The 26671-nt window shown below is 42.0% G+C and overlaps 1 long non-coding RNA gene across 2 annotated transcripts in view; it reads left to right on the top strand.

The window, feature by feature from the left end:
- Positions 1 to 26671, top strand: part of LOC112428836 (uncharacterized) — a 112310-nt gene that overhangs the window by 54263 nt on the left and 31376 nt on the right. Inside the window, exon 4 of one of the 2 annotated variants that reach the window (XR_011611036.1) lies at positions 786 to 4416. The exons of the other annotated variant lie outside the window; for it this stretch is intronic. This is a non-coding gene — a long non-coding RNA (uncharacterized lncRNA). Of the gene's footprint in view, positions 1 to 785; positions 4417 to 26671 lie in introns of those variants that run through there. 2 annotated transcript variants of the gene reach the window in all.

The raw sequence follows: 26671 nt of genomic DNA, 5'->3' as shown, positions 1-26671 counted from the left end.
AAGCAAGTGTTTGGTAAGAATTCGTGATTGCCAATCTGTCACTGTCAGAGGCACAGAGACACTGTGTCTGGAGGATGTGAGCTTTCTAGTCACGTTTAAAGTGGCGCTGCCTAGTGAAGTAGGGATAAGACCAGCAGCATCTCCCAGATTCCTGTTTGAATTGCATGCTTGCCATGAATCTTCTGGTGACAAGTCAGTTTCCCAGGCAATTTGACAGCTGGGGGTGAGGTGACAGGAATGGTGTGGGGGAACTGTACCCTGCACAGTGGACAAGAGTCTGTCAGTCACCATTAAGGTCTGCTTTCTGTCCAAATGAAATTGGCTCTCATGGGTGCCTTGTGATTTTAGGGAGCAGGAAACAGTTCCCAGAATGTGGGAGCAGGAAACAGTTCCCAGAATGTGGGAGCAGGAAACAGTTCCCAGAACGTGGCTGATCCTAAGGAGAGCAAATAAAATTATCTGAATTTGCCACACCTGGATCTAGATCCTGCTCTTCTGGTTGTCTGCCTGTGAGGGGACCCAGCCTCAGGCATCCCACTTCTCTCCTATCCCTGAAGTTTGCTCTTTAGGCGAGAGACTGGGGAGCAAGGGAAGGGAGGAAACAGCAGCCGATGAATAGGCCCAGCCTTGAAAACTGACTTAGTTGCTGAGGAAAAGATGAGTCTAATGGGGTGAAAAGACGGAGAAGTGTATCAGGGAAGGTGGACATAATGTTTTCAATGAAATCATGCTTGGAGCTAAGGCGTCTGCTACTGCTTGAATGATAGTACATTCTTCTTTTAAAGGCATGGAGATCACCTTCAAATAAATCAGACGAGAGACAATAATGCAACACAGACGCCAGACTCACAGATAAGCCTCTACAGCAGCACAATCCCAGGGATCTCTCACATTTTCTTTAAGAAGCTGAGATGCCTTGGTTCCATTGGGCCCTAGTAACAATAAAGAAAATGCTGTTGAATTTATGGTTACATTTCATTTACTTAAAAAGCCTGGAGAGGAATGTTTTTTTAAAAAAAAAAAATAAATAAATAAAAGAAAACACACTTGGTTCTAACAGAGCTACGCTGCTTTTAAGCAGATGCACATTCAATTGCAGACTTTGTTTTCTCCCCCAATTAGTGTCCAAATGAGTAACTCACAATTTCCATTTGCATGGTTCATTTTGTTTCCCAATGAAGTAAATGATTATTTCTTGGTTCAAAGAAAGTCTTTTCAAGGACGCCAAACACTGATAGCATTCTAATCCTTGTAAATTAAAAACTTTTGTTTACAGTAATAAAATCATCATTTTGGACTGAGATTCCAGAGTGTTTGCCTTTTTATCCCCATCAGCCCTGGTGTGTACATAGGTCACTCAAGGGCCTAATCTACCTCAGGCGTGCTCAGAAAAACCGATGGGGCAACCATGAGATTCCCCTCTCCGGGTACATATGACCGGAGGACGGTCAACCCACAGTCTGTGAAGTGGTTTGGTGTGATGAGCTTTGTTCAAAGAAGGAGTTGGGTTGGGGAGATTCCCACTCTCTGGAACTTGCATGGAAAACGGGGGGATAATCAGGCAGTCTGTAGTGGAGTATGAAGCTGATGAGTAATATAATAGAAAGAGGTCGATCTGAGGGTCATGATGGGCCATGAGTATGTAAGCCACCATTGGAGGTAAGTGTGAAATAAAAATAAAATTCCAAGCCCCCAGCTGACTGATGGACCCTCTCCTGGCCAAGGAGAACCCAGAGTAACTTTGAAAACTGAGTCCTTGGCCAGGACAACATGGGAGGTCAGACGTGCCTCTTATGCCCCCTCCCTTACTAACGGCCATTGGGCTTTCTTCCCTAAGGGCTAAACAGCAACCAGCCCTTCCTACAGACTCCACCACTAGTATCAATCAACTGCCTGTCTGCTCCCCTTCCCTTTTGTGGTTTTCATGTAACAACCAACCAGCATTTCTTCCTAGTAAGAGACCACCGACCATGGTGTGGTTCTGGCCAGTCTACAGAGAATGTGCAGTAAAGGTTTTTGTGTCCTCTGCTTTCGATGTCGGGGGCTGAACACTCCACCCTCGAATCATGCTGATGCCTCATTATTTGTACATGAGACCCATGAAGGGGCGTGAAGCTCAATTGCACATGCACATGTTTCCCCTTTCATAAATATTCATGACTCCTCCTGTGGCTTATTGAATATGCATACTCGACCACCCTCCTCAGCATAAATTCCTGTTCCCTTTGCCCCTCCCTCAGAGTATCTGTTTCTGACTTCTGGCCAGAGTCTATGCTTTCCAGTCTGTCAGAATGGCTGCACTGCAGGCTGCAGTCCTTCATGAGGAATAAAGCTCTCCTTTCTAAACTTACGAACCTCTCCATTCTATCTACAGTTGACATGGTTGGCCATGAAGGTGGGATCCATGGAGAACCCCAGTTTCCCCCAGCGTGATCCAAAGTCAGCAGACCCACGTCTGCTGCTCAGTTGTCTCCCTGACTGCTCTGGGAGGAAGCTGACTCATTTTCCTCAGATCCAAGATCTCCTGCTTTTAGGTTGAAGATTTTGGAGACATTATTTCTCTCTACTCCTTCCCTTTCTTTCTTTCCAGTCCCGACTCAATCTGTCCCGCTTCCCACCATCCAGACCCCAAAGGGAACACCTTTGTTGACTCCAGTTTTGGGAGGGGGCCTTTGCAGCCTTCTTGGTTCCTGCCATCTGAACCCTTGAGGAGATAGATCTCCCCTGTCAGCCCCAGGTTTAGGGGGCGCTTCCCAGTCCAGTTGGTCACAGCTGGTCTGGAAGTCTAAGGACACTCAAAGGGACTCGTAGTAGTTACAGTGAGTGCAGTTATAGAGAACTTTAGGTCTAAGGGATAGAGAACTTTAGTTCTGAAGGAACAGTCTCTTCTCAGCCACCATAAAAGATCCCATTGGCTAACATGCTTAAGAACCATGGGAAGACCATTATTATTATTATTTCCAAGATAGAGTCGCCCAGGCTGGAGTGCAGTGGCGTGATCTCTGCTCACTGCAACCTCTGCCCCCTGGGTTCAAGCGATTCTCCAGCCTCAGCCTCCCAAGTAGCTGGGATTACAGGCCACGCCCAGTTAATTTTTGTATTTTTAGTAGCGATGGGATTTCACCATGTTGACCAGGCTGGTTTCGAATTCCTAACCTCATGAACCGCCCACCTTGGCTCTCCTTGACCTCCCAAAGTGGTGGGATTACAAGCGGGAGCCACCGCACCTAGCCAATTTTTTTTAAAGGACAAGTCATAGTGTCATGGTTAACCTTAACAATTCTCTTGAGTAAATTAAAGATAAAAAATCTGACCTAAAGCAAAGTTAAAATCCTTTGTAAGCTCAAACTGATTACTTAAGCCGCCCTGAGGGAATAACAATAAAAGCCACTCTGCCTTGTGGTCTAATAGTTAAATTTCTGTGATTTCACTGCCATGGCCTGCATTTGATTCCCAGTCAGGGAATCCTTTTGGTTTGATATTTGTGTGACTTTTGCCATTTATTGATCCTTTTCCCTTTTGAGGACAGCTTTTGATTTTCTGTCTTCCCTCTGTGGGGCATGTGGAGCTTTTGAGTCTTTGTATGTAGATGGTCAGCTGTGAAGCTGAGACACTAGAGAATATGGCCGGGCAGAAATGTGGGTGGTACTCCTTTTGCTGCAGGTGAAACTTTCCTCTCTTTAAGCTGTCTTTTGGGATGGATCAGAATCTTGTGGGACTGCTTTGAAACCTCTTTGGAGATGCCCCATGTGTCCTTGGTTAAGCCTTTTTGATTTCACTTGGGAGATTACCTTTGGTAAAGAAATTCAAAAGCGAGCAGTACTGGCTAAAATCTGGTAATAAGAGATTAGAGAGGATTTTTTTTCTTTTAAAGAGCTCTATGGTTAGAAGTCAGCTTAATTAAAAGCTGATACCCAAGATATAAGTATAATTTTCTAAAAGGGCTTTATGCTTTTTCTCTTTTTGGATTCTTTTTTGAAAGAATTTTTTTTTTCTTCTCTTTGATTGAATTCTGTTTGTTTCTTCATTTACTTCTGTCTGTCCCTTGTTTCTCTTGCCACCTTCAGTTCCATTAGGACCTAAAATAAATTCTAACAGCCTGGGATCCCTTAAGGAAAACCGAAAATGCACCAGACTCCTTTTTGGGAGGAAACTCTGTTTTTTCTTATGGAGCCCCAAGATTTGTAAACAGACAGATTACTCCCAGGTTTAAGACTCTGCTCTCCAGGGCGGATGTGGTGGCTCACGCCTGTAATCCCAGCACTTTGGGAGGCTGAGGTGGGCAGATCACAAGGTCAGGAGTTCGAGACCAGCCTGGCCAATATCGTGAAACCCCATCTCTAGTAAACAGACAAAAATTATCCGGGCATGGTGGCGGGCACCTGTAGGCCCAGCTACTTGGGAGACTGAGGCAGGAGAATTGCTTGGACCTGGGAGGCAGAGGTTGCAGTGAGCCAAGATCATGCCACTGCACTCCAGCCTGGGCGACAGAGCGAGACTCTGTTTAAAAAAAAAAAAAAAAAAAAAGGCTTTGCTGTCTTTTGTATTGCATTACCTAATGTCTGGCTTTTGGGAATACCAGAGATTACTTTGTACTATCAGAAAACTTGACCCTGGTGTGTGTGATGACTGCCAGTTACAGGTGAGAGCTACAGTGTTAGAGGTGGCTGATGGCGGTATTGTTATCTACAAACAAACCTTGCCTTTGTTCAGATCTAAGTCTGTGCCTTTGAGATGTACATTTTCTACCTTGTTTCACCTGAGTCATATCTTTGGAGATGCAAAGTTAGAGCTGCCTAGCTAACAATTGTTTAGGGCATGAAACAGGTACACAAGAGATTGATAGTCTAAAGTGGGGGAGAAACTTTGAAAACTGGCAAATGAAGAATCTTATAAATCTTTAAGATCTGCCTCAGTCTGTGTCTGTCATATACCAAAGTATATGAAAGAGCTGATACAAAGAGCTGATTCTGATATGAATATCTGAAAAATAGAGGCTAGCTTAAATACCTTTTAGTTCACAAGACTTTGGTAATCTTTGGTAAATAAAACTAGGTTCAAAATTATCTTCATGGCCAGGCACAGTGACTCACACCTGTAATCCCAGCACTTCGGGAGGCCGAGGTGAGCAGATTGCTTGAGTCCAGGACATGGCAAAACCCTGTCTTTACTAAAAATACAAAAAACTTAGCCAAGTGTGGTGGCACATGCTTTGGAAGGCTGAGGTAGGAAAATCACCTGAGTCGGGGAAGTCAAGGCTTCAGTGATCCATGATCATGTCACTACACTCCAGCCTAGGTGACAGGAGTTAAACCCTTTCTCAAAACAAACAACACACAACAACCAAAATTCTCTTCAGTAATTTTTAAGCTTACAGTTATGTTAAATTAAGTAATCCTGGGTTTTTTCACTGGAAACCAGGGCTATGAAGAGTTAGAATAGTAGTTAACATATATAATTAAAACTACTAGTGTAGCAGGACTAGCCCCAGACAAGAACCCCTCAGACACCACCGAGTTGTGGAAGGAAAGGGCTTTATTCAGCTGGGAGCATTGGCAGACTCACGTCTCCAAAAACCGAGCTCCCCAAGTGAGCAATTCCTGTCCCTTTTAAGGGCTCACAACTCTAAGGGAGTCCACGTGAGAGAGTCGTGATGGATTGAGCAAGCAGCGGGTGACTGGGGGCTGCATGCACTGGTAATCAGAACAGAACAGGACAGGGATTTTCCCAGTGCTTTCCCATACAATGTCTGAAATCTTTAGATAACACAAGCAGTTAGGTCAGGGGTTGATTTTTGTTTGTTTGTTTGTTTGTTTGAGACAGAGTTTCACTCTTGTTGCCCAGGATGGAGTGCAATGGCGCAATCTCGGCTCACCACAACCTCCACCTCCTGGGTTCAAGCAATTCTCCTGCCTCAGCCTTCCGAGTAGCTGGGATTACAAGCATGCACCACCACACCTGGCTAATTTTGTATTTTTAGTAGAGACAGGGTTTCTCCACGTTGGTCAGGTTGGTCACAAACTTCGAACCTCAGTTGATCCACCTGCCTTGGCCTCCCAAAGTGCTGGGATTACAGGTGTGAGCCACCACCCCTGGCCAGGGGTTGATTTTTAACTACTAGGCCCAGGGCATGGTGCTGGGCTATCTGCCTGTGGATTCCATTTTTGCCTTTTAGTTTTTACTTCTTCTTTCTTTGGAGGCAGAAATTGAGCATAAGACAATATGAGGGGTGATCTCCTCCTTTACTAGATATAACAGAAGCAATTCTACATACAGAGTATATAAAGAAGGTAAGATGTGTTTTTTGGTGAAGTTTATAAAAAAACATGAGGATGTGATTTTTGCTAAAGGAAAAAGTATTTTTGTTTGGTTAGAGGCTATCTAAAATTTGCTTCAAAATGAAGGACAAAATGATATAGATCAAACTAAATAGAGAAAAAAATAAAAGGATGGGGAATGAGGAACCTTTGATTCGTGCGTGGCCACTTGGTCACCTATAGTATAAAGCAGCAGCTGTGCTGCATTCAGTTACTAAAGGTAAAAGTTACCAGTGAAATTTAGAGATGGATCCAGCTCTGGGGGAGTTGGTTCACTGGGTGCATAAGGGAATGCAAACTAATAAGGAAAAAGCAAAATATTCAATCCTTTGGTTATTGTTATCCATCATAGTGATATAGGACTTAAGAAGAAATTACTTAGGCAGATAATGAGTGCTGGAGTCCTCGGTAAGGTTTTCCCTTTTAATGACAAGCAGCCCCCAAATCATTTTCTAACAAGAGCAGCCTGTAAAGTCAGGCTGCAGATACAGATGCTGGCAGTTGTGCCAATCATGTTCAAAATGGTGGCTCCATCTTCCCTTCTCTCTTTGTCAGCCACACGTGCAGTAAGGAGCAGACAAGATGGTGCCTGGACAAGTGGAAAGCTCATTTGCATAATAAGATTATGAAAGTACCTCTGAGACTTGTGGTTACCAAGAAGATAGTCAATGTGGGGGGAAGGGCAAAGCTAAGTGACTACTGAAATCAGAAGGTATAATGTAAAGGAATTGCTCCGTTTTGTAGATCGGTATTATCAGCTTCCTGAGGAACCCTTGCTAAAATGGGATTGTAAGAGTAAACAAGTTACGGACAATATCAGTATCTTTGGTTTTAAATGCTGCAGAATAGAAGAGCATGTTTGGGTTGACGTACACTCACTATTGTACAACTGCAGATGGATATATGTGATCCTGACATACAGGAGATTATTCTCGAGGGAACAGCCAGCCTGGGGTACTGGATAAAAGCTACTGTAAGGTCTGTTTACCCCAAGAAAGGGACTGCCCAACTCCTTATAAATGCCTTGTGGAGTGCCCCAGATAAAGCAGCTGATATGCTTTGTGTGTAAGCCATATGGAGCTGGATTTGTGGTGTCGGGGACAGTCATGTGCTCAATATGCCCGTTACCCAGGTCATGGTAAATGCTGTGGTTAAGAGGGCCCCTTCTGCATGGGCACTCCATGTGATGATGTTGTTAGGTTAAAGGAGCCTTATCAAATCTGCTGTTCCAGCTTTCCCTTACATTACAGATACTAATGAAACATTAGAGTAATTAATAAGAAAATGGGAAAAGCAAATGGGAGAGTCAAAGGACTCATCTCAGGAAGGTGGAAAATGTTAAAGGGTAATTAAGAAATAAAATGAATACAGAAAACATTGATGGGGTGAAACTAAGAGGAAAAAAGAAAGGGGAGAGTCCCATGACCCAGCAGGGTGAAAATCTTTTGATGGTTATTAAGAGACGAAATAAATAAAATGGAAATTGATGGGGTTAAAACAAAGATCTTAACACAACACTATGGAAGGTTGGGTGGACCAAAGGGTGACGCTGCTGGTCTCCCAACATTAAAGGGCTCCAAATCATTTTTCTGTATTTACCCCAGGATGGAGATATTTCTTAAGAAAAGTCAGAAGGCAAAGAGTGCAACGAAAATTGCCAGGGGCAATGTTAAGGATTGAAAAAAGGGCTGATTTTTTCACCAGAAAATCTTTTTTCACCAGAGAAAGTAAAATGGTCTGGGGATGGGAAAAAAAGAAGCTCCTGAGACCAGAACATAAAAACGTAAGGTTGATACGATTATGAAAGTTGGAATGTTTAAATAGGCTTTGTGTAAAGTACTTGTGACTCCTTTTTACCTCAAAGTTTTGTGAAAATGAATATTATATCTGGCTGGGGGATGTTTCCCCTACCTACTACTATAAAACAGAAGGCATGTAAATCCGCCCATCAAGCAATATTAATTGGACTTTCTAAATGAGAACCCATAACATTGCCCAAGCCTACAGAGTGTAGAGTAGAAGCTGGAGTGCTGGTAGTGCCTGGGCTACATACAACTTTGCAAAGGACCCAGTTCTCTACTTGAGAGCCCTTTGTGGAGCATTTACTGTGGCTTGTGGCAAAAGCTTGTAAGCACCTGTCAACAATGACTGCTGAAACTTTGGACTAGAGAATTTCCACCTGAGGGGCATTTACTGACTAGTTATGAGATGTTAACTGAAGCCACCTGTATATAAAGAATATAAAATGATCTTGACACCTGAAATACCCACGCTGTCTGGGATAATGTCAGAGAAACACCCTAATGGGATAGCAAGTGCCCAGAACTGCCCCAAGTTCCATGATACAATTGGAATGACTTGTCATGCTACCTGAGGAATGCAAGGAGGAGATACTCATATACAGGGAGCCTTTTTCCCCTAGAGTTGACTCTGGACCTGTGCCAGGAGTTGCTGGATTCTGCAGTGCGTGATAAACAGCTCTCACCTGACTGACAAAGAGCTGCTTGACTTGGGGATGGCAGTTTCAAGGTGAACAGACAACATCCTGATTGGAAGGCTGCGACTCTAATTGTAAAAAGTATACTTTTGTCAGCAGAATTTACCTTTCTCTCTACCTGAGTTCTCCAAAATTTGGAAACTTTTCATGAGTATTCTCATTTTATGGCAATATGATTATTTCCATAAGATCTATAAGAATCTGTTTTCTTTTGAAACAGGACACAGTTGGAGACATTGGTTATTTTACCAAGGCCTGAAGTGTCTGTTTCTAGCATCTGACCAGAGACTGTGCTTCCCAGCCTGTCAGAATGGCCATGCTGCAGTCTGCAGCCCTTTACCAGAGATAAAGCTCTCCTTTCCAAATGTATGAACCTCCTCATTCTTAGTAAAAAATATCATATGGAAAAAAATCTATATAGGGATAGAAACAAGAAAGCCAACTGGAAGTGGGGAAAACATGTGAAGAGAGTTATGTTAGGGGTGGGACATTAGCATGAAGATTCACGAAGATCACAGGAGCCTACATGGCCTTTGATTTTATATTTTCTTCCGTTTCCAGGCTCTGTGAGGTCCTGTGGCTCCACTATGGAACCTCTTTTTCCTGAGGCCTAATCACGTTTCTTGGTCACCTGGCTAGATTCCCATTTCCCTAGTTTCATGTTAAAGAACTTTGCATTTAAGATCACCATTTTGGCTCTAATGTTTTGCTGTCGTTGTTTACTTTGAATTACAAATGGAATTTATTGTCTCTAGTACCCAGTGAATCCATAGATGGGGCAGACTTCAGGGGGTTTCCAATGACAGCAGGCCTGCTAATCCGGGAGCTCCACCTCTCTGCCAATCCCTCACCTGGGCCTGCCTCTGTAAGTTGCCTTCATCCTCAGGCAGGCTTTCTTTCTGTTTTTTTTTTTTTTTGAGACGGAGTCTCGCTCTGTCGCCCAGGCTGGAGTGCAGTGGCGCGATCTCGGCTCACTGCAAGCTCCGCCTCCTGGGTTTACGCCATTCTCCTGCCTCAGCCTCCTGAGTAGCTGGGACTACAGGCGCCCGCCACCGCGCCCGGCTAATTTTTTGTATTTTTAGTAGAGACGGGGTTTCACCGTGGTCTCGATCTCCTGACCTTGTGATCCGCCCGCCTCGGCCTCCCAAAGTGCTGGGATTACAGGCGTGAGCCACCGCGCCCGGCCAAGGCTTTCTTTCTGATGGCAAAATGGCTACCAGCAAGTTCCTGGAGCTGCACGCTTTTTTTTGGGCAATAGAGGGGATTCTCTTTCCTCTAACTGCTGAAATAAATTTTTGGGCTTCCCTCTGATTTGACCAATTTGGGTCACATGCCAACTAGAATCATGAACCAATAGCAGACTGGGGATGGGCCAGTCTCCCCTTTATTTCAGGGGAAACGGAACAACTGCTAAGGAGGAACCTGCGACATCACTTCACTCTCATTCATCACAGACTTTGACATGCTTAAAACCACCAATGGCTTCCCAGGGCAAAGAGAATAAAATAAAATGTTCTTAATCTTGGCATAGGAAATTCTGCATGATCTGGCCCATGCCTTTTTCCAGATAGGTCTTGAATCCCTCTCCCTCCTTCTTCTGCTTCATCTACACTGAATTTTTAATTCCTCAACAGGTCTGAATTATTTTCCACCTCAAGGGCATCAAACATGCTGCTGGAAGAGGTTCTACTTGGAACTTTCTTAACCCACTTTTCACCTAACTATCATTGAAATAAACTTATAACTTAAAATGAAGACAAGGGTCTTCAAACAAATGTACATAGAGCTATGAGAGAAGATAGGGCAAGGGGTTGGGGGAGACCTCATTTAGACTGGAGAGGAGGCAGGGAGGAAAGTTCAGGAAAGACCTTCCTAAGTTGATAAATGAAGGCTAAACAGCTGTTATTTATTTAATACCTGTTTTTCCCACTGGACTGAGAGCTCTGTGAGGGCAAGGACCATTCCTTGTTTTGTTTACTTCATTATCCATAATGCACAGAACTGTGCTGGCCTGCTGAAGGTGCTCAATATGTATTTGAGGATTGACTAAATGAATGTTCTGAACACCCCATGAGGTCATGTATTGTCTCCACATACCAAAGAGAAAACCAAGACTGAAAATGGGGAAGTTACTGACCAATGCCATCAGGACTTGCCCTCTAGGAGGTGGCCGAGCCAGAATTAGAACTCACCTGCAATTCTAAGAGTTTATCTACTTCCTATGGGGCCTCCTAAAGAGAAGTTATAGGTAGATTTGTGCTTTGGGTCCAAGAGGCTAAGAAGTGCACCTCTAACTCCATCTAAACTGGACATTCTCCCAAACATGTCCTGAACTTTCCACCCCGCCCCTTTGTTCCTTCTTTTTGTTCCACTTGGAAAGCTTCCCCTGTCTTTGTATACCTATCCAAGTCTTACTCACTGTTCAGAGGTCACCTCAAATTTATCTTTTAAACTCTATGTTTGTTATGATGCCACTGTCTATCTTGTGTTAGAGTGATTTATGTCCATTAATTCCATCCTTGAAAGATGGGATCATATCTTAACTGCATTTGTAAACACTAAGCTCTTAGCACAATGCCTTGTTTATAGTTGGTGCTCTTTATTTTTATTTTCAGAGATGGGAATTCTTACTATGTTGCTTAGGCTGGTCTTGAACTCCTGGCCTTGAGCAATCCTCCTGCCTCAGCTTCCCAAGTAGCTGGGATTACACCTCTGTAACCATGGACCCTGACTATTGGTGCTCATTAAAATTGTAAATTTTGATTCTGAAGTCTTACATTGTGCTATCTTCCACAAGTGTGTTTCTCACACAATATTCAGTATGTTTGACAGTGCCTCTTTTACTCACTGATGAATGTGGACCAGGAAAAATCCTCTTGGTTTCCAGGCTTGTCTCTGCTGCTGACCAGGCAAGTCATTTATTCTGTGTTTTTTTTTTTTAAACTTGGAAAATGTAAGATATTATATATACATACAAATTAATTTTTGCGTATAAATAGATAAATATAAATTTATTTGTATATGTACTATATAAAAGTAAGCTATTATGAAGTCTGACAATTGCCTCTTGAGAGTCTTGCAGGTGTTAGCTGATCAAATATGTTAACCAACTTCATGCTGTGATTGGCTTCTTCACATTGCTTTTGTTACTCCAGCTCTTCATGTTTAAATGGATGCATAGTGAATGGGGGTTTGTCAAATAAATATGCACAAGAGAAAGAAACAGAGGAATACATACTCTGTTCCAACACTGCCTATAATAACCTTGTACCAAGCTCTTTCATGATCTAGCTCTTCTACTGTTGGTCACTAGGGTAGAAACTAAGAATCTAGACTAGATTGGGCTTGACTTCTCAATCTTGGCTTGTGACTGAAAGCCCAGTACACACATAGCACATCATCAATGTCATCAGGAATGCCCTGAGCACTGTGTGAATTCCTGGTGACATAATGCTCAGGATGCAGGCTTGGAAGTCTGCCATGCTGGGCTGTATTCTCTGTGGCTTGCTTTGCTCTATGAAACTCTGTGCTTTGAGGATGGCAAGACTGCATCCAGAAAGAGCCTTCCCTTTTCCTTTCAGAAAGCAGTCTCCTTGAATCGACCCTATGTGATTCCTGGCTGGAAAATGTCTTGACTCTGCTCATACCATCACACTAGAAACAAATATAAAGAACCATAACCCTTGAATGGCAGTGTGCATGACACATATACCTCAAGCCCCAAGGGGGACAATCTGACCAGTTCTTTCTTTTTGTTAGAGAGAAAGAAAGCTTTGCAGTTTACTGTCATATATTTTTAAACCTTTATTATATTTGCCATTCGGAGAAGAAAGAAATCTCTAGCGAAACTTCCACAATATTCAGTTCAAGTGACTCATATTCCTGCTTAATTATTATAAAGCTTTTTGGTAGAATTCTTTCTGGCCCTAATTGAAGTTTATGGAACCTTTGCCTTCAAATGCAATAAATCTGTCATCACCAGGGAAGCAGTTTGCACCTGAGGCTACTGCCTGACATTGTAATATGGGGCTGACATTCTGATGAAGAGGCTGTGAGTGGGAGTCAGACTAATGTCAACTCTAGCAAACACAAAGGCCACTGTTAAACCAAGGAGGGGCCTGGCCTGTGTTACACAGGGGCCCTAGGCCTGCGAGGAGAAGAAAGTTGAGGCCTACCTCACTGGACTTCACAGCCCCTCATCCAGACACAACAATGAGCTGTTATAAGTTCACCTAGCCAATCTGCAATCTTCCTCATTCCTCCCCAAAACTTTATTGCAAGAGGGGTTGGAAACATCAATAAACATTTAATTAAGGAGAGTTTGGGAAATTGTACCTTTTAAAGCTAATAAACGGTCACTTTAAATCTTATTTCAAAAAGAACACATGCTTATTGTAAGACATTTTGTCAATATAAACAAAAATGAAAAATTAAGTCAAATTATTGTTAGAATAGCCTTTAGGTCTTTTTTCTATGCACACATAAACATGTGATTTCCACAAAGTAATACTATCCATAAAGTTCAAAACCTATTGCTTTGCATGGTATATCATGAACACATTTCCATGCCATTAAACATTATTTTGATCTCTAAAAACTTTTAATGAATGTAAGCATATTCCATTTTTGGGAATGTACGACAATGTATCTTGGCAATTTTAAATGATTAAACATTTAGGTTGTTTTAAATTTCCATATAAGTAATGGAGACAATTATTAAGAAGACTTATTGCAATTTGATAAGTAAATAATAGCATATTTTTATTAGAATTTATTTAAAACCAGTGAGGTTGTATAGGTTGTTGTGTGTTTTTTAGTCACTTGAAGTACTCCTTTTGTGACTTCCATCCTTACCACATTTATATTAATGTGTTAATTTTTTTCTAATTTATTTCTAAGAAATTTACATTCTAATAGTGTCTATTTTATTTCATTTTATTTTTACTTTTTAAAACATAGCCAGTTTTATATATATATACACACACAGATACATATACATTGCATGCTTGCATGTTATATGTCTTACAAATATTGGAATTTTATTTATGGGAGGCTTTCAAAAAACTGTATTAAAATATTTAAAAATTCGTTAAAACTTTCAAACTTTTCAATTTTTTTGTGTGTGAAATGCTTAAAAAGCCTTTAGATTTAGGTTATTTAAATACTTACTAGTACTTTTTTTTTAATGTTGTCGAAATTTTTTGGGGTTTGTTTTTTACGTTTAATGCCATCTGGAGTTTATTTTGGTATGACGTGAGGTAGGGATCTTACTGCCTTGCTTCGTAGATATTCCCACACTATTAATTGAGTAATTCAGAATTCTCCAAATTATTTGAAATTCCATCTTGAATTTGTAATAATTTCAATTATTTAAAATTCCATGCACTACATTTTTAGATACCTGTTCCTATTTTCTGAACTGTTGGAATTGGTTGGTTGGTGCTGAGAGAGAGAAACAATGAGCTTAGGTCAGTTAATTACCAACTTGAGGCAGAGTATGCAAGTCAGAGGCCCCCTTACAGCTTTAGAGATCCTAATCTCCTGTGCCCAGGTCCCACTCTACAGTGGACCAGGCTCAAGACAAAATTGTAAAATTGGCAGAACTTCATAGAGGGCTGAAATGTGTAGCCTCACAAAATTGTCCACACCAAAGTCAGGGCTGTAGTAGGAAGGAGATCTTGGGACTAGGGTTGGGGTCTTCTAGACAGATAAACCTGAAAACCAGAAACTGGTTCCTCTGAATCTTCTGGACCTGTAGGAAGGGTCTCCTGCCCTTCATGGAATGATGGAATCTTCCCCTTGCTCCTCATGTACCAGGTCTCAACTAAGGCTGATGCTGTGGCAGAAACTACTCATCTTCTTGATGGTCTGCCCCTGACTCCCATCGTAGCCACTAGATCAAGCCTGGGGACTCATTTGAACAAGGGATGACTGGGGAAAGGATGATCCTGCTAGTTTTGAAGATGGATTACTTACTGAAGGGGCTGCAGAGTCTGGGAATTCATACCAGTGAGAACTGAAAGAGCATTTCGGAGAGGGGGCGTGAGATAAAACTGGATAAGGGAGAGTTTGTTGAAATGGGTCACTCTTCTGTTATCAGCATGAGTGCCCTCACATTGAGAGACAGTTCTCTATGCTACTGGGGTGGCTCTTGAAAGCTTGGAAGAAGCAATGGCGTATACACAAAGAGCAATTTATTTTCATTGTAGGAAACTTAGAAAATGAAGAAAAGTATTTTTTAATCCTCTTTAATTTTTTAAACATTTTTATTTATTTTTGTTTTTTGAGAAACAGGGTTTTACTCAATTGCCCAGGTTGAAGCACTGTGGCATGATCATGGCTCACTGCAGCCTTGAACTCCTGGGCTCAAGACATCCTCTGGCCTCAGCCTCTTGAGTAACTTTGCTAGGACTACAGGCATAAGCCACCACAGCTAGCTAATTTTTTAATTTTTTGTAGAGATGTGGTCTCACTATGTTGCCCAGGCTGGTCCCAAACTCCTGGCCTCAATCAATCCTCCTGCCTCAGCCTCCAGAAGTGCTGGGAAAAAAATCCTTTTGATCCTTTGTCTTTTGCTTCAAAGATAAACACAGTTAATATTTTAATGTATTCCTTTCTGTAACTTTTCTATGTGCTCTTGTAAACACTCACACATAAAAACACACTAAAAATAAACCTACTGCATATAAGGTTTTATTTTTATCTTGCCTTTTTAAGAAATTAATGTTATATTGTTAGCATATTCTCCAAATAGTAATACTCATATAGAATATCACTTTTAATTTCAGAAAAAATATTCTATTGCATGACATAAGGTTTACCATGGTTGATTCTCCTACACCCCACTTAATGAGTTGCAAGTAGGTTGCTTGAAAATTGAGTCCAGGCATCAATGATTGGCTCAAGAGTGGGAAGCTCGACACAGTTTGGGCCAATAAGATACTAGAAGAGGCTTGTAGGTGGATTATATGGTAGAAACATCCTCACTTATAAAAGAGAGCCGCTATAAACTAGGTCTTTTCCTGATGAATAGGAAGAGGCAACGTTGCTCTGGCGGTTGCCTTAAGACCTTGAAAGAAGCCAACATAAAAACAAAAATTAACACCTGAACAAAGGCCAAACCAAGAGAAAGACCAGAGATCAAGTTAGAGTCCCAATTATACAGGGTTTAAAGCCCATCCTATTTTTGGTCTTTTGATTAGGTGAGTCAATACGATTTCTTCTTGTTTGAGCTAGTTTGAATTATTTGCAGCTTGAAGAATTATAGGGACTACGTATAGAATCCAGGGTTGGCCTTCAGCTTTGCTGATTCAATTCTGATCTTTGAACATAGCAAACTGATGATCTGATAGTGTAGCTTAATAGTAAAAGCACAGATTTTGAAGTCAGAAATACATAGATTTGACTCCTTATCTGCTACTAACGAGTGACCTTCGGCAAGTTATTTATCCCCTCTAAGCCTCAGTTTAATCATCTGTATTATAAGAGTAATAACAGTTATTTCACAGAATCTTATTGAACCTAATTATTGTCATCAAAGGAAGGTAGAGATAGGATCAGCTTCATACCCAGATGTAAAAATACCCAGCAGAGGACTGTATAGTCTTCCAGATTCAATATTTTAAACTACAGCCTTCTATTGGTCTGTACAAGTAATAATTATTTCTTGTTAAAAATGTCTGAAAAGTATTGAAAACAATAAAAATTACTTATGATCCCACTATGTTAAACAACTAACACAGGGGTTAGGCTTTTGGCTTAAGGACTGTGTACAAAGAAGAAAACCAGAGTTCTTTGTCTAGCCCTGTCATGGATTACTTTTACAACTTTGGCCAAGTCATTCAATCTCTCCATCCTAAGAGAGTGCTGACTTCTGCATATGGAAAGAGTAAAACTTCCCATCTAATCGCGAAGGGCAGGGCTCTAGCAATACTACATCTCTGGAGGCCTGAAGAGAGTTTTTCAAGAGTGCTTTTTGTAGGCCAGTCTTGGGGAAAATGGAATACCTTTCATACAATTAGAAATTATTCATAGGTGTCCAAGGGAAACATTATAGGCAGGGGCTTATTGCTAATTTTCGGGGAGTAGGATGCAGTAATAATGTTGGAGTTTTATTATATTTTTGGCTTATTTGTATGCCAGCAAAACCCAAGAGATATCTCCTGTTTAATCCCATTGGAAAAATCTGATCGAGGAGGACACACATTCTGACGCTGCATTGTCTGCTTCTGAATTGGGAATCCTTGGTAGCTTCAAAAAGCAATTCAATTTGAAGTTGTTCCAGGCTATTAAAGCATAGAAACCAATGAGTGCAGAGACATACAGAAGAACCACTCTGGAGATGAATTATTGATTACTATGAAAGAGGTGGAGAAGAGACCTGATATCTGCCAGAGGGATCATGATTCCAACAAATGAATGGAGACCTTTCCCAGAGCCAAAACCTCCATAATCCCTCAGATATATTGAATTGAGTACAGAACCAGCTGCAGAGCCTGAGTAGCTATAAACCAAAACATTTTCCAAATCAAGTATTCTCTTGCCTACATGTATGAGCTTCTCTTGCATCAGTCTTCCCTTCTCTTAAGAATCTCACCATACAAAATTTCCTTTAACAACTGAAATGCACCACACACACACACACACGCTCACATGCTCACACACAGTTAACTTCTGTTCTTCCCACATATTATTATTACTCTGCTCTGAAATGTTTTTCTTTCCCATCTTGGTCTCACTATATCCTATCAGCTCAATGTGACAATCACAGGGAGGCTCTCTCAGATACTTCAGACAAGACTGGATCCTGTTTTACACTCTCAGAGCACTCTGAACTTCCTGCTTGGTAGCATAATTGTACATATGACTTGCTTTAACAGAAAACTTTCTTTAAAAATTTACATATTGTAGAGAGGGGCTGATTTGCAATTATATCGTATTATGAATAAAGATTATGAGCCAAGTTCATTCAGTTTAACCAGAGATGCCCAGGAACATGGAGTCCTGGGTGCCTTGATGAAAGGGCCACTGAAACAATAGGAGAGAAAGTGCCCAGTTAGGATTCCCTTGTCCCAAAGAGCACAAGAACTACTTCACAGTGCTGTCTGGGGATGGCTCTCCAGTCTTTCACTTTGCAGGCTTTTGTACAGTCCACAAAAGAAGCACCATGGCCAAGATGATAATGGTCAGTTTTACTAAATAGTACAATTTAGAGTATGAACTTTCAATTTATTTCAGCCTACTTTTAAAGCAACAAATGAAAGAAAATAAACAATCAGATGGAGGCAATTCATGTTAATGCACGTTCTTTTTTCTTTCTTTCTTTTTTTTTTTTTTGAGATGGAGTTTCGCTCTTGTCACCCAGGCTGGAGTGCAATGGCATGATCTCGGCTCACTGCAACCTTTGCCTCTGGGTTCAAGCAGTTCTCCTGCCTCAGCCTCCTGAGTAGCTGGGATTACAGGCATGTGCCACCACGCCCAGCAGATCTTTGTATTTTTAGTAGAGACGGGGTTTCACCATGTTGGCAAGGCTGGTCTTGAACTCCTGACCTCAGGTGATCCACCCACCTTGGCCTCCCAAAGTGCTGGGATTACAGGCAGTAGCCACTGCACCCAGCCAACGTTAATGCACCTTTTGCATTGTTACCTAGAAAGAAAGATACATGAACTTCACCCAGCAAAACATTTTTCACATTTCTAACTGGGCATAAACAAGCATCATTTGGCTATGACCTGGAGGAGCTGAGCTCTCCAGCTATGGGCAAGGACAGGGCTGGGCTCTCCCCAACCCAAGAAGGTGTGCTGCTGTGGCCACTGGTATGGTTTGGATTTGTGTTCCCACCCAAATCTCATGTCGGACTGTAATCCCCAATGTTGGAGGAGGGGCCTGGTGGGAGGCGATTGGATCATGGAGGCAGATTCCCCCCTTGCTGTTCTTCTGATAGTGAGTTCTCACAAGATCTGGTTGCTTAAAAGTGTGTAGCTCATCCCTCTGCTCTGTCTTCCTCCTTCTCCAGACATACAAGACATACCTGCTTCCCCTTTGCCTTCCGCCACGATTGTAAATTTCCTGAGGCTTCCCCAGTTATGCTTCCTGTACGGCCTGTGGAACTGTGAGTAAATTAAACCTCTTTTCTTTATAAATTACCCAGTCTCAGGTAGTTATGTATGGCAACGTGAGAAAGGACTAATACAGCCGCATTATTCAAATTCCTCAGGAAGCTTTGACAGAATTGTTTCTATAAGCCAGGACAACCATTCCCTTGCACACCATGCAGAAGAGCCATTAGGAACAGTGACCTTTCTGATTGTCTAGGGACTGAGCCAGAGGGTGACACCACAGGGAGAGGGATAAGTGAGAAAGGGCATTTGCTGGTTGGCTAGAGTTTCTCCTGAGCGTGAAGAGACCCCTGCTGGGACTCCCAGAAATATTTGGAAGGAGCAGAAGGGTCTGGTGGTAGTGGTTTAACACAGCTTTTTGCAGGATGTTTAATAAGGAGATGCCACAAATCCACAGGGCCTACGCTGCTATTCTCATAAGCACTGGCAGGAAAATGAGAAAGAAGAGGAATAGGAGAGAGGGACTGCTTTGTCCAGATACTTTGATTTCTTTATCCTTCTGGAGAAAGGTTTGTCTTCAACTACACTAAATTTTGATATGAAAGTAGATGTAGGTTTCCTACCAGGTACAAGGCATACCAGACCTTGCTATAATAGGGGATTCCAATGGGAGTTCTCTTCCTGCCACCTGCCCACATTAGCCAGGACCCTTTGGTCTGGCTGTGGTCAAGTGCCCATGCCTTTGCCCAAGAAGTAAAGTACTGTGTCTGGAAGCTCCTACCAGAATCACATGGTTGGAGAGGGGAAGAAATAGTTTCAGAAGAGATAGTGGGTGCTTTTCTGAGTAAACAAAAAAAATTAATATCTACTGCACTGTCTTATGTATTAAAACATTTTCCCCCAAAAGCTTACGTAAAATAAAATTATTTATTAAAAATATCACCTATAATTATATAATGGTAGTGTAATGGTTTTTTGTTTCTGATTGTATTTTCCCATTTCCTTCTCACCTGATTACATTTGTAGGCATTGAAAAAATTATCACCAATACAGGCTAGATACTACTGTATTTTTTGCTTTTACGTTGATTTCTTCCTGTGTTGCCTTCAGTCACTATCATCCAAAATTGATTTTAATGGTTAGGACTGACGGAATATTTAAATTAGTGAATAGTCAGAGGCCAGCTTTGTAAATTCCAAGAGTAAAAAGACATGGTTCTTGCCTCCAAGGAACTTACCATCCTATGAGAGAGAGAGAGATTTGGGATAAACCTCATTTTCCTTGGCTTCATGCTTCCGTATGGAGGCAGTCCCACTAGAGCAACACTCATGATCTCTGGCCCCATCCCTTCCTCTCACACCTTCTGGGTGAGGAGGGCTGCCTTCTCTTTGAGAAAGAACAGAGCATAAGTGGCTCAGTGACCCCCTTTATTCTTTTATTTGGGATATATTTACCTGAAGAAAGTATACATTCTTTCTGACTCCTCCATGTGAATGTTCAGGGTCAGGGTTGGCGGAGATTTGTGGAAGTTCAGAACCAGCAGGGATGGTGCATGGTATGTCTAACTCATAGCCATTTTGGCTCCAGATCTTTGCTACATTCTCCAGTGTTAACTTTATCAGTAATAAAGGTGATGTTTTTATCTTGATCTACCAAGCTCCTTTATTTTTTCAATTTATTTCTAACTTGGATAGCAGACTGAGGGTTGTTCCTGATTGACTATCTTAAAATGTCAGAAATGTATATAGGTTATTTTAGTATAATATTGTGCCCCTACTAAGAGAGAGAGAGACGCAGGTGTTATAGAAGTACGGGGTGGGAAGGGGCACTTAGCAGAAACTGGAGGTCCAGGAGAAACTTCTAGAAGGAAAAGACATGAGCTGAATCATGGTGGATGGAAAGAATTAGGAGAAAGAAGACAGAAAGGTATTCTGGGCAAAAATAAATAAATAAAAATAAAAATAAAAATTAAACATTTATAAAGTCACAGAGATTTGAAGAATCATAGAATGTGAAGGGAATTGGTTTGATGACTAGAACTTAAAAAGTGTGGTAGAAAGATAAGGCTTAAGAGGTAGGTGGGTAGCAGGTGTTGAAGAGCCTATGCACTGTGCCAAAGAACTTGTATTTCATCCTGTGGGCAAAGGGCAGTTGCTGAAGGGTTTAAAGCAAGAGAGGTCAGATGTGCACTTTAGATAGGTGACATTGTAGAGAGTGGATATAAGGGGCCAAAATTAGGAGTAGGGTGATCTGCTAGAAGATTGTTTTTGTAGTTTAAGAAAGAATTGAGCATCCAAACCAGTGTACATCTTAGAAGTTCAGATTTAGGAAGACATAGAATATATTAAATTAGCAGAACTTGGCAATTGACAAAATGTGTGTTGGGGTGGGTGAGTCTACAATCACTGTCAGTTTTTGGGTTGGTGACTTAGATAAATGGTATGTATTAGTTCATTTTCATGCTGCTGATAAAGACATATCCGAGACTGAGTAATTTACAAAAGAAAGAGGTTTAATGGACTTACAGTTCCACATGGCTGGGGAGCCCTCACAATCATGGTAGAAGGCAAGGAGGAGCAAGTCACACCTTACATGGATGGTGGTAGGCAAAGAGAGAGCTTGTGCAGGGAAACTCCCCTGATGAAACCATCAGATCTCATGAGACTTATTGACAATCACGAGAATAGCATGGGAAAAATCTGCCCCCATGATTCAGTTACCTCCCACCAAGTCCCTCCTACAACACATGGGAATTCAAGGTGAGATTTTGGTGGGGACACAGGCAACCATATCATGGTAGAAGTGCCATTAAGAGTAACTGGAAATCTAGAAAAAGGAACAGTTTGGGATTGGAATAGGTAGGGAAGTTAATAATTTCTGTAATATTCAATTTAGCTTATGTTTATTTTGAGATGTTTCTGGGACTTCCAATGGCCATGTCTAGCAGGCAGGTGAATGAATGAATCTGAAATTCATAGGCTGGTGTTATGGTTAATTCTGAGTGTCAACTTGATTGGATTGAAGGATACAAAGTATTGAACCTGGGTGTGTCTGTGAGGGTGTTGCCAAAGGAGATTAACATTTGACTCAGTGGGCTGGGAAAGGCAGACCCACCCTTAATCCGGTGGGCACAGTCTAATCAACTGCCAGTGAGGCTAGGATATAAGCAATCAGAAAGTGTGAAAAGAGAGATTGGTCTAGCCTCGCAGCCTACATCTTTCTCCTGTGCTGGATGCTTCCTGTCCTTGAACATTGGACTCCAAGTTCTTCAGTTTTGGAACTCAGACAGGCTCTCCTTGCTCCTTAACCTGCAGACGGCATGTTGTGGGACATTGAGACTGTGTGAGTTAATACTTAATAAACTCCTCTTTTATATATATATATATGTATATATATGGAATATATATATATATATTCCATTAGTTCTATCCTTCTAGAGAACCTTAATACAGATTTTTGTACCAGGAGTGGTTCTAGAGGAACAGAATATTAAACATGAAGTTATTTTGTTGGTTTGGGAGTTTCTGGAGTTGCCTGCTTAATATGATTAGACCCCAAAATGCTAAGGACTCTACTTCTAATAGTATGGAGAACCCTGATAGTCCTTGGCATGAACTGTTTAGAGAGTTACACAAAATAAATGCATTTGACACTCCTGATTAATTACTCATGAGAGGCCAGGAGTTTAGTGACTCTATACATAATACCTTTTACCATATGCGGAGAACCAAGGAATATAATGGAGCTGGTTGGTTGCTCCTAAATTCAGTGGGCAAAGTGATGAAAGAAAATGATGAACTCAGGGATTCTATCTTGAGGCTTCAGAAGCAGATACTGAGCCTCAAATCTGCTAAGATTGCCCCAAGTGAGAGGTATCTCCTGTAGAGAAAGAGCTGAAATTCTGGAAAAACAGACATAAGCTCTTATCATGCCAGTGGCTGACCTGCAACAAAAGGTGCATGCACAGTCTCGCCAGGTGTCTACTGTTAAAGTGAGGGCATTGATTGGAAATGAATGGGACCCTGCAACTTAGAATAGGAATGTGTGGGAGTACCCTGATGAAACTGGGGATGCTGAGTTTGTAAACTCTGATGAACCTTTTTTGCCAGAAGAAACAGCTTCCCCATCCCCAGTAATGGCAACATCCCCTCCCTGACCCATGATGCCATCAACCTTTCCACATTTGTCTGAGGAGATAAACCCTGCACTGCCTGAGGCAACAGTGATGGACTTCGCTGGGGCAGTTGCCTGGCAAGATACTATTGATTCTCCTCAGGAGCTGCCACCAACACCCCTGTTTGCTCCAAGGCCTATAAATAGACTAAAGTCCTGGCGGGCCCCTAGAGGTGAGGTTGAGGGTGTGACCCATGAGGAGATGCGCTACACACAAAAAGAACTGCTTGAGTTTTCTGATTTATATAAACAGAAATCTGGAGGACTGGCATGGGAATGGATATTAAGGGTGTGGGATAATGGCGGAAGGAACATAGAGTTGGATCAGGCTGAATTTATTGATTTGGCTCACTAAGTAGGGACTGTGCATTTAATGTTGCAGCTTGGGGAGTTAAATAAAGTTCTAATAGTTTATTTTCTTGGTTAACTGAAATGTGGATTGAAAGATGGTCCACTGTGAGGGACCTGGAAATGCCTGATCGCCCTTGGGTTAACATAGAGGAAGGGATCCAAAGGCATAGGGGGATTGGGATGGTGTAGTGGATTAGCCACTTTAGACCTACTTGTCCCAGCTGGGAGAGTCCAGAAGATATACCCTTGACCAATGCCTTGTGAAATACATCTGCGAGGGCAGCACCTGCGTCTTTGAAGAGCCCTGTAATTGCTCTTCTCTGTATGTCATATCTAACAGTGGGAACCACAGTGACTCAACTGCAAAATTTAAATAAAATAGGAATAGTTGGATCCCAAGGTGGCAGGGGCCAAGTGGTGGCACTCAACCATCAAAGGCAAGGTGGGCATAGCTACCATAATGAACAGCAGAGGCAGAGTGGCAATCAGAATAGTCTGACTCATCTAGAGCTCTGGCATTGGCTAATTAATCATGGTGTTCCTATAAGTGAAATTGATAGGAAGCCTACTGAATTCCTAATTAATTTATATAAGCAGAAAACTTAAAGGTCGAATGGACAAAAGACTAACTTGAATTATAAAAACAGAATCACGGCCCCGCAATCAATTTTCAGAATTAAGCCAGTTTACAGACCCAGAACACTTTGAATGAAAAGGAGGCTGGGTCCCCTTGAGGAAGGACCCCATTATATTACCAGCAGTTTGTGCAGTGAATCTTTCTCCCATCCTTCTCCAAGGAGACCTCTGGCCGTTTATCAGGGTAACTGTGCATTGGGGCAAGGGAAATGATCAGACATTTCGGGGACTACTGGACACTGGCTCTGAGCTGACGTTGATTCCAGGGCACCCAAAACGTCACTGTGGTCCTCCAGTTAAAGTAGGGGCTTATGGAGGTCAGGTTATTAATGGAGTTTTAGCTCAGATCTGACTTACAGTGGATCCAGTGGGTCCCTGGACTCATCCTGTGGTCATTTCCCCCGTGCCAGAATGCATAATTGACATAGACATACTTAGCAGCTGGAAGAACCCCCACATTGGCTCCCTGACTGGTAGGGTGAGGGCTTTTATGGTAGGAAAGGCCAAGTGGAAGCCATTAGACCTGCCTCTACCTAGAAAAATAGTAAATCAAAAACAATATTGCATCCCTGGAAGGATTGCGGAGATTAGCGCCACCATCAAGAACTTGAAAGATGCAGGTGTGTTGATTCCCACCACATCCCCATTCAACTCTCCCATTTGCCCTGTGCAGAAGAAGGTGGATCTTGGAGAATGACAGTGGATTATCATAAGCTTAACCAAGTGCTGACTCCAATTGCAGCTGCTATACCAGCTGTGGTTTGATTGCTTGAGCAAATTAACACACCTCCTAGTACCCGGTATGCAGCCATTGACTTGGCAAATGCTTTTTCTCCATTCCTGTCCATAAGGCCCACCAGGAGCAATTTGCCTCAGCTGGCAAGGCTGTCAATATACCTTTACCACCCTCCCTCGGGGCTATATTAACTCTCTGGCTTTGTGTCATAATCTTATTTGAAGAGTTCTTGATCGCTTTTCGCTTCCACAGAATATCACATTGGTCCATTGCATTGATGATGTTATCCTAATTGGAGCCAGCAAACAAGAAGTAGCAAAAACACTGGACTTATTGGTAAGACATTTGCATGCCAGAGGATGGGAAATAAAATCTGACTAAAATTTGGAGACCTTCTACCTCAGTAAAATTTCTAGGGGTCCTATGGTATAGGACCTGTTGAATTACTCCTTCTAAGGTGAAGGATAAGTTGCTGCACTTGCCCCCTCCTACAACCAAGAAAGAGGCACAACACCTAGTGGGCCTATTTGGATTTTGGGGGTAACACATTCCTCATTTGAGTATATTATTCCTGCCCATTTATCGAGTGACCTGAAAGGTTGCCAGTTTCGAATGTGGTCCGGAGCAGGGGAAGGCTCTGCAACAGGTCCAGGATGCTGTGCAAGCTGCTCTGCTACCTGAGCCATATGACCCAGCAGAAAGGGAAAGAGGACTTGGAAGAAGCATGATCGGCAAATTGGTGACAAATTTGGGGAAGAGGTACGTGGACGGACCTTTGTGAATGGTCAAAAACTGTGAAGATATTTGTATCCCATGTGAGTGTTCACCAACGGGTAACCTCAGCAGAGGAGGATCAGTCCACAAAGGAGTAAGGAAGAGTATGCATGGAATACAAGAGATTCATTAGGGCATGTGTCAGTATTAGCATGGCCTGTGATTAAGGTCAGTGGAAAACTACAACAGCCCAATCCAGGCAGGACTACAGATGACCCAGACCCTTCAGGAATGAAGGTTTGGGCCACTCCAACAGGAAAGAAAACACGACCTGCTGAGATGCTTGCTGAAGGCAAACGGAATACAAAATGGGTAGTAGAAGAAAGTAGTCATCAATACCAGCCACGACCACGTGACCAGTTGCAGAAATGAGGACTGTAATTGTCATGAGTATGTCCTCCTTCTTTTGTTAGAAACATGTTTGTGCATGTATACACTTGTGCTAAGGAAATAGCTTCATTTTATTTCCTTTCTCCTTTATCATGTGACATAAGATTTATTGACTTTGCATCAGCATTTAAGTATTGTTAACTTTATGTAATAGTATTGGGGTTGAGGATTGGTGCATTTCTGTTTGTATGAAGGATGGTTAGTATTATGTTAGGCGTAATTATGACCTTATTATTATCTTGATTTGCAGATTAGGTATGATCTCAGGAGATGTGTAAGAGTTCAAGTTGACAGGGGGTGCAGTCATGATGGCTAATACTGAGTGTCAACTTGATTGGATTGAGGGATACAAAGTATTGATCTTGGGTGTGTCTGTGAGAGTGTTTCCAAAGGAGATTAACATTTGAATCAGTGGGCTGGGAAAGGCAGACCCACCCTTAATCTGGTGGGCACAGTCTAATCAGCTGCCAGTGCGGCTAGAATATAAACAGGTAGAAAATGTGAAAAGAGAGACTGGCCTAGCCTCCCAGCCTACATCTTTCTCCTGTGCTGGATGCTTCCTGCCCTCAAACATCAAACTCCAAGTTCTTTAGTTTTGGAACTCGGACAGCCTCTCCTTGCTCCTTAGCCTGCAGACGGCCTATGGTGGGACCTTGTGATCATATGAGTTAATACTTAATAAATTCCACTTTAATATATGTGTGTGTGTATGTATATATATATATCTCATATTATATA

This window comes from Macaca nemestrina, chromosome 12 (genome assembly GCF_043159975.1).
Source record: "Macaca nemestrina isolate mMacNem1 chromosome 12, mMacNem.hap1, whole genome shotgun sequence".
Classification (NCBI taxonomy): domain Eukaryota; kingdom Metazoa; phylum Chordata; class Mammalia; order Primates; family Cercopithecidae; genus Macaca; species Macaca nemestrina.
This window is presented reverse-complemented; position numbering and strand designations above follow the sequence as displayed.